This window comes from Rhinolophus sinicus, chromosome 6 (assembly GCF_057876585.1).
Source record: "Rhinolophus sinicus isolate RSI-liver-muscle chromosome 6, RSI-T2T, whole genome shotgun sequence".
NCBI classification, from domain to species: Eukaryota; Metazoa; Chordata; class Mammalia; order Chiroptera; family Rhinolophidae; genus Rhinolophus; species Rhinolophus sinicus.
Genome location: NC_142506.1, coordinates 8431856 through 8445341, shown reverse-complemented (window position 1 = coordinate 8445341; position 13486 = coordinate 8431856).

Here is a 13486-nt window from a genome sequence, read left to right as displayed (position 1 = left end):
CCATGCCTTGGACCCATGGGTGTTCCGGAAGACTGTGGGAGCCACCAGAACCACGAGCACAGAAATGCTACTCTCTTTCTAGTGCACCCCTCAAACTGAAACAAACCCCGCTGCCCACACAGTCTTGTAACAAGTCTAATTTCTATTCTTCCAAAGGCAGCGTTATCCTCAGGCTTTAAAATATGACTCTGGCCCTTGTTCCCCAAAGACGCCAAAGTGGAGGAGAAGATGAAGCCACAGCATGTGCTTTCCAAGAGCAGTGATGAGTACTTTCTCCACTATGCAGTCAGCTTTCAGGGAGACCACCTTCACTGCTGGTACCATATGGGTGCTCTGGGTAAGAGTTAACACAGAAGTGAAGGAAACTGTCCAAGGTCACAACACACCGAGGCTCTGACTTGGGTTTCCCCACAGAGAAGATAAGCTAATTAGCTAAATGACTGGCGTGACAGGTGCCTCCACATTTTCTTAATTTTTGTAACCGCAACATATAAAGTAGATACTGTAGTCCTATATGGAAACTGGGACTTAGAGGAGTCAAGACAGTTTCCCAATGTCACACAGCTTGTTAGTGGCCCAGGTCTGTCTGAGCTCCTCTCCTGGTGATTCTTGGACCCCAGTCTACTCTCTGGACTAGTTGAAGAGCAGCTAGTCAGTCAACAAACACTTAGTACATTATGTTTATATACCAGGAAGCAAGGCAGATGCTGAGGAATCAAAAATTACTAACTATTCAATATGCAGAAGACCAACATATCAACCAATAAGTATAATAAATCAGGGCTCTGAAGATCCCATACTGCAGAGCACGGGGAAGGAGTAGCCAACGGCACCTGCACGTGCCCAGGAAAGCCTCGCAGGAGGAGAACCATTGCAGCTGGGTCTCATAGGATGCTGCATTTGTTTCCTGTGGCTGCTGTAACCAATTACCACAGACTTTGCGGCTGGAAATAACACAAATGTAGTATTAGATAATTCCAGATGTCCGACATTGAACATCAGGGTGTCAGCAGGGCGGCATTCTTATTGGAAGGTCTAATGGAGAATGTGTTTCCCTGCCTTTTTGAGCTACAAGAGGCAGTTGGCATTCCTTAGCTCTGGGTCCTTCTTCCATCCTAAAACCCAGCAGTCTAGGGTCTACCAATCTCTCGACGTGTGACCCCTGATTGCGAAGTCACATTTCTCTCTGTAACTCTGCCCCTCCTGCCTTCCTTGTGGTTACACTGGACCCCACAGGATCATCCAGGACACTCTCCCCATCTCAAGATCTTTAACTAAATCACATCAGAAAAGTCCCTTTTGCCATGTAAGGTAACATATGCACTAGTTCTGGGGATGGTGATATGGACACATTTGGGGGCCAGCCTACCACGGATGGGTAGAAATTCATCTTGCTGAGGTAGTCTGGTGCACTGGCTGGAAGAAGGGAATTCAGAACTAGACGGGGTTGGAAACCTGGTGCTGCCATTTCCTTACTAACCACACAACTTTGGAGAAGTTGCTGAATCTCTCCATGCCTCAGTCACCACTTCTGTAAAACGGAGATGGGAATACCACCTTCTTCGTCGGGCTGTTGAGATCATTGGATGAGTTCATGTGGAACAGTGCCTGACATGCAGAGAGCACCACACAAGGGTTAGCTCCCACTGGTAACCAAGGAAAATGGAGGGCTACAACCAGAGCCATTCCAGGCAAAAGTACAAAGGCAAGACACTGACATATTTAGGTAAGAGAAAAGTCATTCCATGTGACTCAAGTACTATGTTGATTTGTGACCAAAGAGCATGGAAAGAAAGGGGTTTGGGCAGATTGCGTAAGCCATCAGATTGTTGGTGCCCACAAACTATGAAATAATTAATTAATCAATCAATAGAAAATACTGTATTTGCCTTCTATGGCTCAGAATTGTGCTGAATTTTGCAGGAACGATGATCAGATTATTAGACAACATTCTTATGTCTATGTAGAGGACAAATTGGCCAAACTGTCTGATGAAGCAGCCAACCTAGGGCTAAGAGGATAATTAAAGGATTGCCTCACATGTGAATGAAACAGACAGATCCCAGAATGCCATCACAATGTTAGTTATAAAAATCAGTAATGAAACACCCAAACCAATATTTCTCAAGTCCTGAAACCATACAGTATCAAGAACAAAAGGAATATTAGGAGAGCAACACGCAATCCCATTTTTCACTTTATAGAGGATAGAATTAAGATGCAGGGAGAAGCTTGCCCAAGGTTTCAAAAATTCTAATGGGCACACTGGGATCAAAATGCACATGCCTTTTTTTTTAAGTTAAAGTTTATTGGGGTGACAATTGTGGATACTAACAAAATGCACATATTTTAATCACTATCAGGTAAAGTGTATGAACAGAGAAAAAATTAAATGAAGCCCAAGTCTTTATTAAGTTGTTAAGCCACATTCTGCATTGGATACTCTGCTAGTTGTGATGCCATCATCATCACTTAAATATTTAACATTTCAAAAAAGCATCGTAACCTGGGATCTGAAATGACAATAGAAGGGAGGGTCTAACTCTCCCAGGGTTGGGTGGGGCTGAGAGGAGCTAGGTCTGCCACTAATCGGCTGTGGGACTCTTAAGTAATACATTTTTTTGTCCAGGGCTCAGTGCCCTCACATTCAGGTATAGGGCACGATAGCAGAATGCTTAATAACATGGGCTCTCAATGAGGCTGCCAGCTGTAGCAAAAAAAAAACAAAATAGAACAGGCATAACAACGTACACGGTACACTCAGTTAAACTGGGATTTCAGATTAACAACAAATAATTTCTTAGTATTTGCGTGTCCCCTGCAATAGCTGGGACATATGCATACTAATTTTGTTTTTCATTGCTTATCTGAGAGTTCTGTATTTTATGTGGCAACCTAGTCCTGGAGTTGGGCCTCAGTTTTAACCATGATTCTGAGACTTATTTGCTGTGTAACATTGTACAGATACTTAAACTCTTATTATTTCTTAAAAAAATTATATATATATATATATATATATATATATATATATATACACACACACATATACATATATCATATATAGTATATATGAAATATTAACAGCATCTACTTCAAAAAATTGTTGTGAGAATAAAATGAGAAAATATTTACAACAGGCTTAGAACAGTGCCTGAGTCATGATATGCCCTCAACAATTATTTTTGTTGTTATTGCTGTTGCAATAATTGGGTGAAACTAGATGATTTCTGGGAGGATTTGAACTTGTGTTTCTACCAATAATCTCTCTGAGCAACATTACTTTTGAGTATCAAAGGCATAAATTCTATAAATTACACCTGAGTACGGCAAATAAAGGGCAGAGATAGTTTAGCATGTGACTAGCAAATTGGCCCTTTAATTTAAGAATACATTAAAATAAAAAGGTTAAAAAAAAATGTAAGAAATAGCACTGTGCAATGAAAAGGTCTCACGGTAACATGTTAGGGGCATTTAAAGCAATTCAGGAAAAGATTAGCCAAATGGCGCGTTGGCCTCTTTCCTATGGTTGTACAAGGCAGAAGTGAAAGCAAGCCCAGAATTTCTGAATACAATAATTAGGTCAGCCTCACTCCCAGAGGATGCATTCAACTCCCAGCAGATTATGGCAGCCACCTTTCATTGCCACGAACAGACCCCATCAGCACACTGATTTCAATTAGAGAAGTGAAGCTCTATTGACTTATTCTAGACACAAGGAGACAGAGCAGACAGATAACAAACTGGATTACAGCATTAATCTTACGGTCATGGCATCAGGAAGATTTTCAAATGCATTACCTCTCTCCCATAGGAATAACTGAGAGGATTTTTTTTTTTTTTTACCTTCCTGTTGCAAGAAGTTTAATCTTCATACAAGGTGATGGCTTAATACATAAACTGAAAGTGAAGTCAAGACCTCCTCACTTCCCGAGAGGTATTAACTTTCCAGCTGGACTTTGACGGGAGCTGTGTCTACCAGAGAGCACACTGGACCAAATCTCTAGAGAAAAGAAAACCTCAAGTGAGTTGCCTAGATGTCCATCCAGAAAACACCAACGAGATAGATGGGTTGACAGCTCGATAATAGGAACTAGGTGGAAACAGCCTTATATTAGCAGTTAACAGCCCAAGACATTTTTAACTAATTGAATAAAAAAGAATATTTAGAAGGAATGCCCGCTCTCAGTCTGGGTACTTCTGTTTTTAATCTACTCATTGTCTTCTTTCCATTCTTGTTGTTTGAAGTCTGTGGTGTGATTCACCACATGCTCTGATTCCACTGAATGACCGCACATTATCCATCCTTCTCTGAGTAATGCAGAAAACCACAGGATCCTGTACCTAGGATTTTTCCCAAGGCACCATGACCCAAATCCCAGGTACCAGGTGGGATCAAATGTCTGCCCAGGCCTAGGGTACCACTGTTCAGATCCTAGTTACCAGGCAAAGAAGAAATAAATAGGAACATCAAGTGAGTTTTAAAAGGCTATAAGCCCATCAAAAGACACAACCGACAGAGTGAAAATGTATCATAAGGAATAGGAGGAAATATTTGCAAATCAAATATCTGATGAGGCATTATTATCCAGAATATATAAAGAACTTTTACAACTCAACGATAGAAAAACAAATAACCTAATTTTTAAAATGGGCAAAAAACTTCAATAGACATTTCTCCCAAGAAGATATACAAATGGCCAACAAGTGTATTAAAAGATGCTCAACATTATTACCGTGTTTCCTCAAAAATAAGACCCAGCCAGACAATCAGCTCTAATGCGCCTTTGGAGCAAAAAATAATATAAGACCCGGTTTTATATTATATTATATATTATATCATATCATATCATATCATATCATATCATATCATATTATATTATACCCGGTCTTATACTAAAATAAGACCGGGTCTAAAATTAATTTTTGCTCCAAAAGACACATTAGAGCTGATTGTCCGGCTAGGTCTTATTTTTAGGGAAACACGGTAATTATTAGGAAGTTGCAAATCAAAACCATAATGAGGCATCACTTCACATCTACTAGGAAGGCTACTATCAAAAAAAAAAGAAAACAGAAAATAACAAATGTTGGCAAGAATATGCAGAAATTGGAACACTTGTGCACTTTTGGTAAAAATATAAAATGGTGTAAGCACTTTTTGAAGCAGTATGGTGTTTACTCAAAAAATTAAAATTACCATCTGATCTAGCATTTCCACCTCTGGATGTATAGCTCAAATAACTGAAAGCACGGAGATGTTTGCACACCTGTGTTCATAGCAACATTATTCATAGTAGCCAACAGGTAGAAACAACCCAAGTGTCCATTGACAGATGAATTCATAAACAGAATGTGCTATATACATACAACTACATATTATTAGGGCCTTAAAAAGGAAGGAAATACTGACACATGCTACAACATGGATGAAACTTAAGGGCATTATAGTAAGTGAAATAAACCAGTCACAAAAAGACAAACACTGTATGGTTTTCATCTATAAGAGGTACATAGAGTAATCAAATTCACAGAGGCAGAAAGTTGAATGGTGGTTGCCAGGCTCTCGGGGAAGGGAGAATGGGGAGTATTTCCCAGATACAGAGTTTCAGTTTTGCAAAATAAAAAGATGGATGCACAACAATGTGTGTACTTAACACTACTGGACTACACACTTAAAAATGGTTAAGATGGTAAATATTATGTTATGTGCATTTTACCACAGTTAAACATTTTATTAAAGGGCTCTAACTCATGCACTCTCATTGGGGATATTACCAGCAAGGGGACAAAAATTGGTCTTAAAGGGGAGAGGTGAAAAAAATCATATCTTTTTATGTATAAGGCAGAGATAAACATAAAGCTCATAGACAAATACCGTGTTTCCCTGAAAATAAGACCTGGCTGGACCATCAGCTCTAATGCGTCTCTTGGAGCAAAAATTAATATAAGACCTGGTATTATATTATGTTATATTATACTCGGTGTTATATTATACCTGGTATTATATTATATTATATATATATGTAATATTACATTATATTATGTCATATTAAAATATTATATTATACACGGTATTATATTATATTATATTATATTATATTATATTATATTATATTATATTATATTATATTATATAAGACCTGGTCTTATGTTATATTAAAATAAGACTGGGTCTTATATTAATTTTTGCTGATGGTCCGGCTGGGTCTTTTTTTTTTTTTTTTTTAATTTTATTTTATTAAATTTATTGGGGTGACAATTGTTAGTAAAATTACATAGATTTCAGGTGTACAATTCTGTAATACATCATCTATAAATCCCATTGTGTGTTCATCACCCAGAGTCAGTTCTCCTTCCATCACCATATATTCGATCCCCCTTACGGTTCCTCAAAAAATTACGAATAGAATTGCCATATGACCCAGCAATCCCTCTCCTGGGTATCTACCCAAAAAATCTGAAAACATTTAGAGATAAAGACATGTGTGCTCCAATGTTCATTGCAACTTTGTTTACAGTGGCCAAGACATGGAAACAACCAAAATGTCCTTCGATAGATGAATAGATAAAGAAGTTGTGGTATATATACACAATGGAATACTATTCGGCGGTAAGAAAAGATGATATAGGAGCATTTGTGACAACATGGATGGATCTTGAGAGAGTAATGCTGAGCGAAATAAGTCAGACAGAAAAAGCAGAGAACCGGCTGGGTCTTATTTTCGGGGAAACAGAGTATACAGTATATCTGTGTTATTCAAATATTCAAATCTATGGGGATGATTAGAAGTAAAAATTATCTAAGTAGGCTTCTTAGGGAGCCAATAATGAAAACAAATGTTGAGAAACTCTGCCCTAAGAAGCTATTATGTCTGTTTAGTTTCCAATCCCAAAATACCTACAAGAGATCTCTGCCTACCTCAAACACAATGTGGCCATGACCAAAGCCGGAATCCTTTTTTACCACCAACGTTCACTGAGCACCAAGTCTGTCAAAAGTTGTGTGCGAGACCCTGGATTGTGCTGAGGGGGAAACTGACATTTAAACAAGTAGAAAGTGGTCATGTCAATTCTCTACAAAATCAAATCTTCAATGGTTTTCTACACAGTACACAACTCCATAAATCACCTACCTCCATCAAATTCGACTAATTTCTCTCCAGTCATTCTATCTTCCCTCCACACAGAAGCTCAAGGCAAACTTTCTACCTCCTATTAGCTGTGATTATCCATCCCTACCTTCCCAGGGCTTATTCCTTAACAAGTGAATGTCTTGGGGAACTTCCAAAGCCAAGTCAAATGCTATCTCTGCAGAAAAGGAGTTAATCACTCCTTTCTCTTTGGTCCCAAGACACTGTAGAAATATATCCATTGGCTGTGGTACATTTCTTTCAACCACTCTGTTCATTATATACTTACCTGTCCCATAAACTAAGGGTAGAGAGTATGTGTTATGTTGCCTATTTCAAGCACTCAGTATAACATACATTTTGCTGGATGGAAAAATTAACAAGTAACTGAAAGTATAAGAGGAGGGGTTGTTATATTTTTAATTTACAGGACATGAGATTTTATGGGGGAGGGAGCATTTGGATTTGAGTGTAAAACTGACTCTACTTCCAAAATACACTACTAAAAATGATTTTAAAATCCCCTTTGGGTTATCAAGCTAATACTTAAGGTAAAAAAAATTTGGAAATTACAGACATATTCAGTGAAGCAGCAAAGAAAATCACCTCTCTACCCAGAAGCAACCATCATTAATATTTTAGACATTTTTTCAGCCTTGTACCAAGCATTTTTCTCTACATAATTGAGATAGTATAATTTTAAAATGTACCTTAACCTGCTATATCATAAGTATTTTCATTATCATTAACACACATTGGAATATAATTGTTAATGGCTGTATTCTATCCCTTCACATGAGTATATATCATAATTTACACATAATCATTTTCATAGTACTGGATTTTTAGGTGGTTTCCAGCTTCTTGCTCTCATAAATAATGCACATATTGGTTCATAAATATTTATTCCCATTTCTGATTATTTCCTTGGGATGCATTCCTAGAAATATAAATAGTGGGTCAAATGGTATTAAAATGTGAAGGCTTTTGAGAAATAATGCTCAAGTATCTTGTGGAAAGTTGGTAGCACTTCTGTTCCCACCAGCAATGTGAGAGGTTTATGTTTGATAACATTTGGGCAAGCACTAGATAATACCAGCATTATTAATCTTTATCTTTTTTTTTTTTTCTTTTTCACTGAACCAAATCTGTCATTAGGTCCAGCTGTTTCTTGTAAAATGCTGCTACACTTCTCCATTTCCTTTCTATTTACAAGTTGCTGTTCTAAACCAGATTCTTGGTTATTTTACACATACAAATTTGCCAACATCTCTCACTCAAGGTCACCGACCCCCAATATTCGTGCTGATGGTCACCTCAGACTTACCTTCAGCCTCTTCTAAATCCCTTTGCCTAGAGAGTCACTATCACACAAGCTCAAGTTCAGTTGTTCTTTGACCGATCCAAATGAATTCTGTTTGTCTTCTCAGAGAAAGAACCATTTATATAATAATTCATTCACCCAACAACTGATGAGCATCTATGATGTGCCAAGTACTAAACACCAGAGCTACAAGGGGAGCAAGGCTCAGTCCCCACCTCTAAATAGCAGGAGTTTCTCATGGAGAAGAAGAATAAGTAAATGAACAATACTGCAGACTGATCGATGCCTCGGTATGAATAACCACAGTGGTGAAAGGAGAGAGCAAATTAGTATGATCTAGGGAAGCCTGGACAGGCTTTATAGAGAGAGCAACACCTAAGCATAAATCCGATGACTTCAGGTAAGAGTTTAGTGAGGCAACGCCATTTGCTGTGGATGGCGTGTTTGTGTCCCGTCCCCCCCCCCCAATTTCTATGTTGAAATCCTAATCCTCAGTGTGACGGTGGGGCCTTTGGGAGGTGGGGCCCCCATGACTGGGATGAGTGTCCTGACGAGAAGAGACAGGAGAGCTTAGAGCTTGCTTCACTGCTGGCTCTCCTCCATGTGAGGACATAGCAATACGGCCCTCAGTAAACCAGGAAGACGGCTCACACCAAGAACCCTGCCATACGGGCACCCTGATGGTGAGGCTGCCAGCCTCCAGAACAGTGAGAAATACATGTGTGTTGTTTAGGCTACTCAGTCTATGGTATTCTGTTACAGCAGCCTGAACTAAGACACCATTCCAGATAGAGGTGTGAACAGATGTAAAGACACAGAGGTAAGAGAAAATGTGAAAAGACAAGCCACAGACAAAGAGAAAATATTTGCAAAACACCCACTTACTATATGACTTGTAAACAAAGGATGTTAGGTAAAAACTAAGAAAAACTGAACAAAGCGTGGACTTCAGTGAAATAATGTGTCACGATTGGTTCATTAATTATCACAAACGTACCAGGCTCATATAAAATGTGACTGAGAGAGGAAACTGAGTACAAACTAGGAGAACTCTCTGTAACCACATTAACAATTTCTGTAAATCTAAAACTGTGCTAAAGTATTGTTTTCTTCAAAACATATTGAATATCTAGGTATATAATTTTACCTTGTCTTCACACACACATAAAAATAAACTCTAAGTGGATTCAAGACCCAATTACGAAAAGTATTTTTTTAAAACATAATGTAAGAAAATTTAGCATAATTGCTATATGATATTGAAAAAGGAAAGGATTTTCCAAACAAACATAAAAAGTACAACTCAAAAGAAAACACTGATAAACTTGACTACATCAAAAAAATTTTTTAATTAAAATTTACTGGGGTATATATGCACAACGGAATACTATGGACCTTGAGATTATTCTGCTAAGCAAAATAAGTTACACAGAAAAGGTTGAGAACCATATGATTTCATTGATGTGTGGCATATAAAACCAAAAGCAACAAAGGAACAAAATTTAAAATTTTTCAATAAGAAATTACCATAAACAAATGCTAACACAAGCGAAGCACTGAGAGACAATATTTGAAACCTAGAAAACAAATAAAGGATTAGTATTCAAAATATTTAAAGAATGCCCTTAAACCCATTATAAAAGAATAAACATGTTCACTTTTCAATAAATTAGGATAAATTATTTGTTTAATGAATAAGAAATCATAAAGTCTCTAGTATTAGTCTCTTTAGGAAAGTCTTATTCAAATGAGGTCCTTGGTTTTAACAAAACTAATTGTTATGTAGTAGAAAGGTTGATTTTTGGCTTCTGTGACCAGGGTCTCTGGCATTCCTAAATAATCTCACTTGGTTTTGAGATGCAAAATCTTATTTAATCTTTATTTTGTTTTATTCCCTTTTGTTTGCTTTATTTTTGTTTTTGAAAATTAAACCTTTAAGTAAATCCGTATTTCTCCCTCTGCACTTGGATTGAAAGCAGTATGTAAATATCCATTAAAGGATGCTTACCGTACTTTACAAAAAAATAATAATTATGAACTTTATTCTACAAATACCTGTAGTTCTTCTTTTAAATAAAGTTGTATAATTTTTAAAAAGAAAGAAAAGAACAAACAAAATATAAGAAAACAGCAAAGAATCTTGTGGTGGTTAATTTTTTTTTTTTAATTAAATTTATTGGGGTGACAATTGTTAGTAAAATTACATAGATTTCAGGTGTACAATTCTGTATTACATCATCTATATATCCCATTGTGTGTTCATCACCCAGAGTCAGTTCTCCTCTGAAAATGCTCACAATGTTTAGACGGTGTTTAACCAAACAACTGGGCAACAGAATTTAACCAAATTAACCCATAAAATTAACCGTGTGGTGGTTAATTTTATGGGTTAATTTGGTTAAATTCTGTTGCCCAGTTGTTTGGTTAAACACCGTCTAAACATTGTGAGCATTTTCAGATGTGATTAACATTTACATCAGTAGACTTTGAGTGAAGCAGATTTCCCCCATAATGTGGGTGGGTGTCACCTGATCAACTCAAGGTTTAAGAGACTGAGTTTTCCTGAGGAAGAAGGAATTTTGCCTCCAGACTGGAAAATAGAAATTCTGCGCGAGTTTCTAGCCTTTGAACTCAGGATTACAATATCAACTCATACCAGAATGAATCTTCAACCTACCAGCTTGCCCTCTGGATTTCAGATTTGCCAGTCGCACAATCACATGAGCCAGTTCCTTAAAATCAATCTCCAATCTCTTTTTCTCTCTTATTTCATGTGTGTGGATGTGTGTGTGAGTGTGTGTGTGTGTGTGTGTGTGTGTGTGTGTGTGTAATATATATATTTCTACCAAGACAAAGAAGAAAGTTGGTAAAGCTGAAAATGCATATGTTGATAATTCAGACATTCCACAGTTAGGGATATAATCTAGAGAAATTTCATACATATACCAAAGGTGATACATAGAAAACTGTTCACTGTCGCACTATCACAGCAACAAAGAAAAGTAATTTAAAAGTCCATCAGTAGAGAAACATATATACCTCATGGCTTTTGAAATGGACTACAATAGCTATTACAGTGAGAACAATAGATCTATATGTATCAACTGAAACTGAAGATAAAAGAAAAATACAAGTGGTATATTATAAAATGGTGTTCACAGTTTGATGTCATATTCGTATATTTTAAGATACGAAATATGCTATTTATAAATATATGCATGTATAATACATATCTTTAACAGCACAAACTGAAAAAACACACATCAACTATATGGCTTCTTGACTCTGATGAAGGAAGGAGGGAGGGGAAAGGAAATGAAAAGTGATACTAAATGGAATTTCCACTATATTTCTATGTTGTTTTCTCAAAGTCTGAAGCATGTATAAAGGTTAAGATTTGTCAGTAACAAGGTGAGAAGTGCATGGGTTATATGACACTACAATTTTCTGTATGTTTAAATTTGTTGATAATTAAATTTTTTTTACGATTTTATGTTTGAATTTAAAAATCAATAGTTTCAGTCATCTAAATGAGAGATGAAGGCAGCGCGAGGGTAGTGCAGTATTAATCAAAACATGTAGACAGGTATTATAGCCAGCCCAGACAGAAGGTGAAAGAGAGGGAGCAGTGAAGGTGTGTGAAGAACGCATCCAAGATTTCCCACGACGCAGGGGACTCTGTATGAGGAGGTACCATGGCTGAGACAGGATTGGTGGAGGGGAAGTGAGTTTGCGGTGAGAGATTATCTTCTACTGTATTGGTCATAATGGGAGGCACATTGCAAACACTCAATGAAGTCTCCTTGACTCATTTGAAAGGAAATACTTGGAGACCTGTCACAAAGACATTCTATTTCGACGAGGACATTCTCTGTCTTTCTAGGCATGTTGGGTATCTAGAATTTTCTGTACTTATCACAGGCCAAGTCAGCTAGGTATGTGCGAGTCGGGGAAGCATTCTCACATAATTTAATTACAGATATTATCAGACAAAAACATCCAAGTGAATCTTATTCTGAACTTTAACAACACCCTGGAGAAAATCGCTATTACATTTCAAGTGGCAGAACATGGTTCCCCCTTAAAAAAAAAAAAAATCAATAGATTCTCTGAAGAAAAGCAGTAAATGACTTCTTTTTAGAATTTCATCAGTAGCTTTTCCACTATACAGACACAGTTTATAAAATCATAGCCAAAGATTATCTGGTTGAAAAGAAAGTCAACAATAATATAGGTCAACAGCATTTCTCACACTTGAAATGTCTGAGACATTTGCTATTTGCTGTTAAAAGTCCCTTCAAATATAACCCAGCTGCCATAGAGCCTTGGTAACCAAACCGACCTCTCCTTGGCTCTCAATCGTGGCTAGGTACCATGCAGCTATAATTAACACAACATTGACCACAAAGGTTGTAATTATCTGCATTTATGCCCCTTTTTTATGAATCATTAGATGACTTGGGAACAAGAGGCAAAGTTGGACAAAGGGATGAGCCAGCCAGCAAGCGTCTTGGGGTCTGTCATCTCTAGGAATTATGAAACAAAGCAGCAGTACACCAGAATTACCTTAGAAGTAGATGACATACCTGGATAGAAGCATAAAACACTCCTCGCCAGCCTCAGTCTCTCTCTGCTGAATGTTTTTATTGCCATCCTCTGTAAACTGCAATGTGTAGCACTGACCTCACCACAAACCCGGTGGCCAAGCAAGCGAGCACTATCTGGTGTCAGAAAAATCATCTGTAATCCCCCAACGAAATAACGCACAACTTCGTTCAATTAACGAAGACATGTGTCTTCACCCAAGTATGTACAATGTAAACTCTTTCATATCAACACCAAGAAGTTGTCTGGCTCAGAAAATTATAATTCCTAAACGATTTTTACATAAATAAAAATATTCTATATCCAGAACATGTAAGAGTCTCTTATTTTGAACATTAAATGTTGTAAAAGTTTTATCTATAGAAAGCTAAGTTTCTCCCCAGCCTACTAAGGAAATATTTTAAAAAGTCTTTTTAGTTGAAGGAAT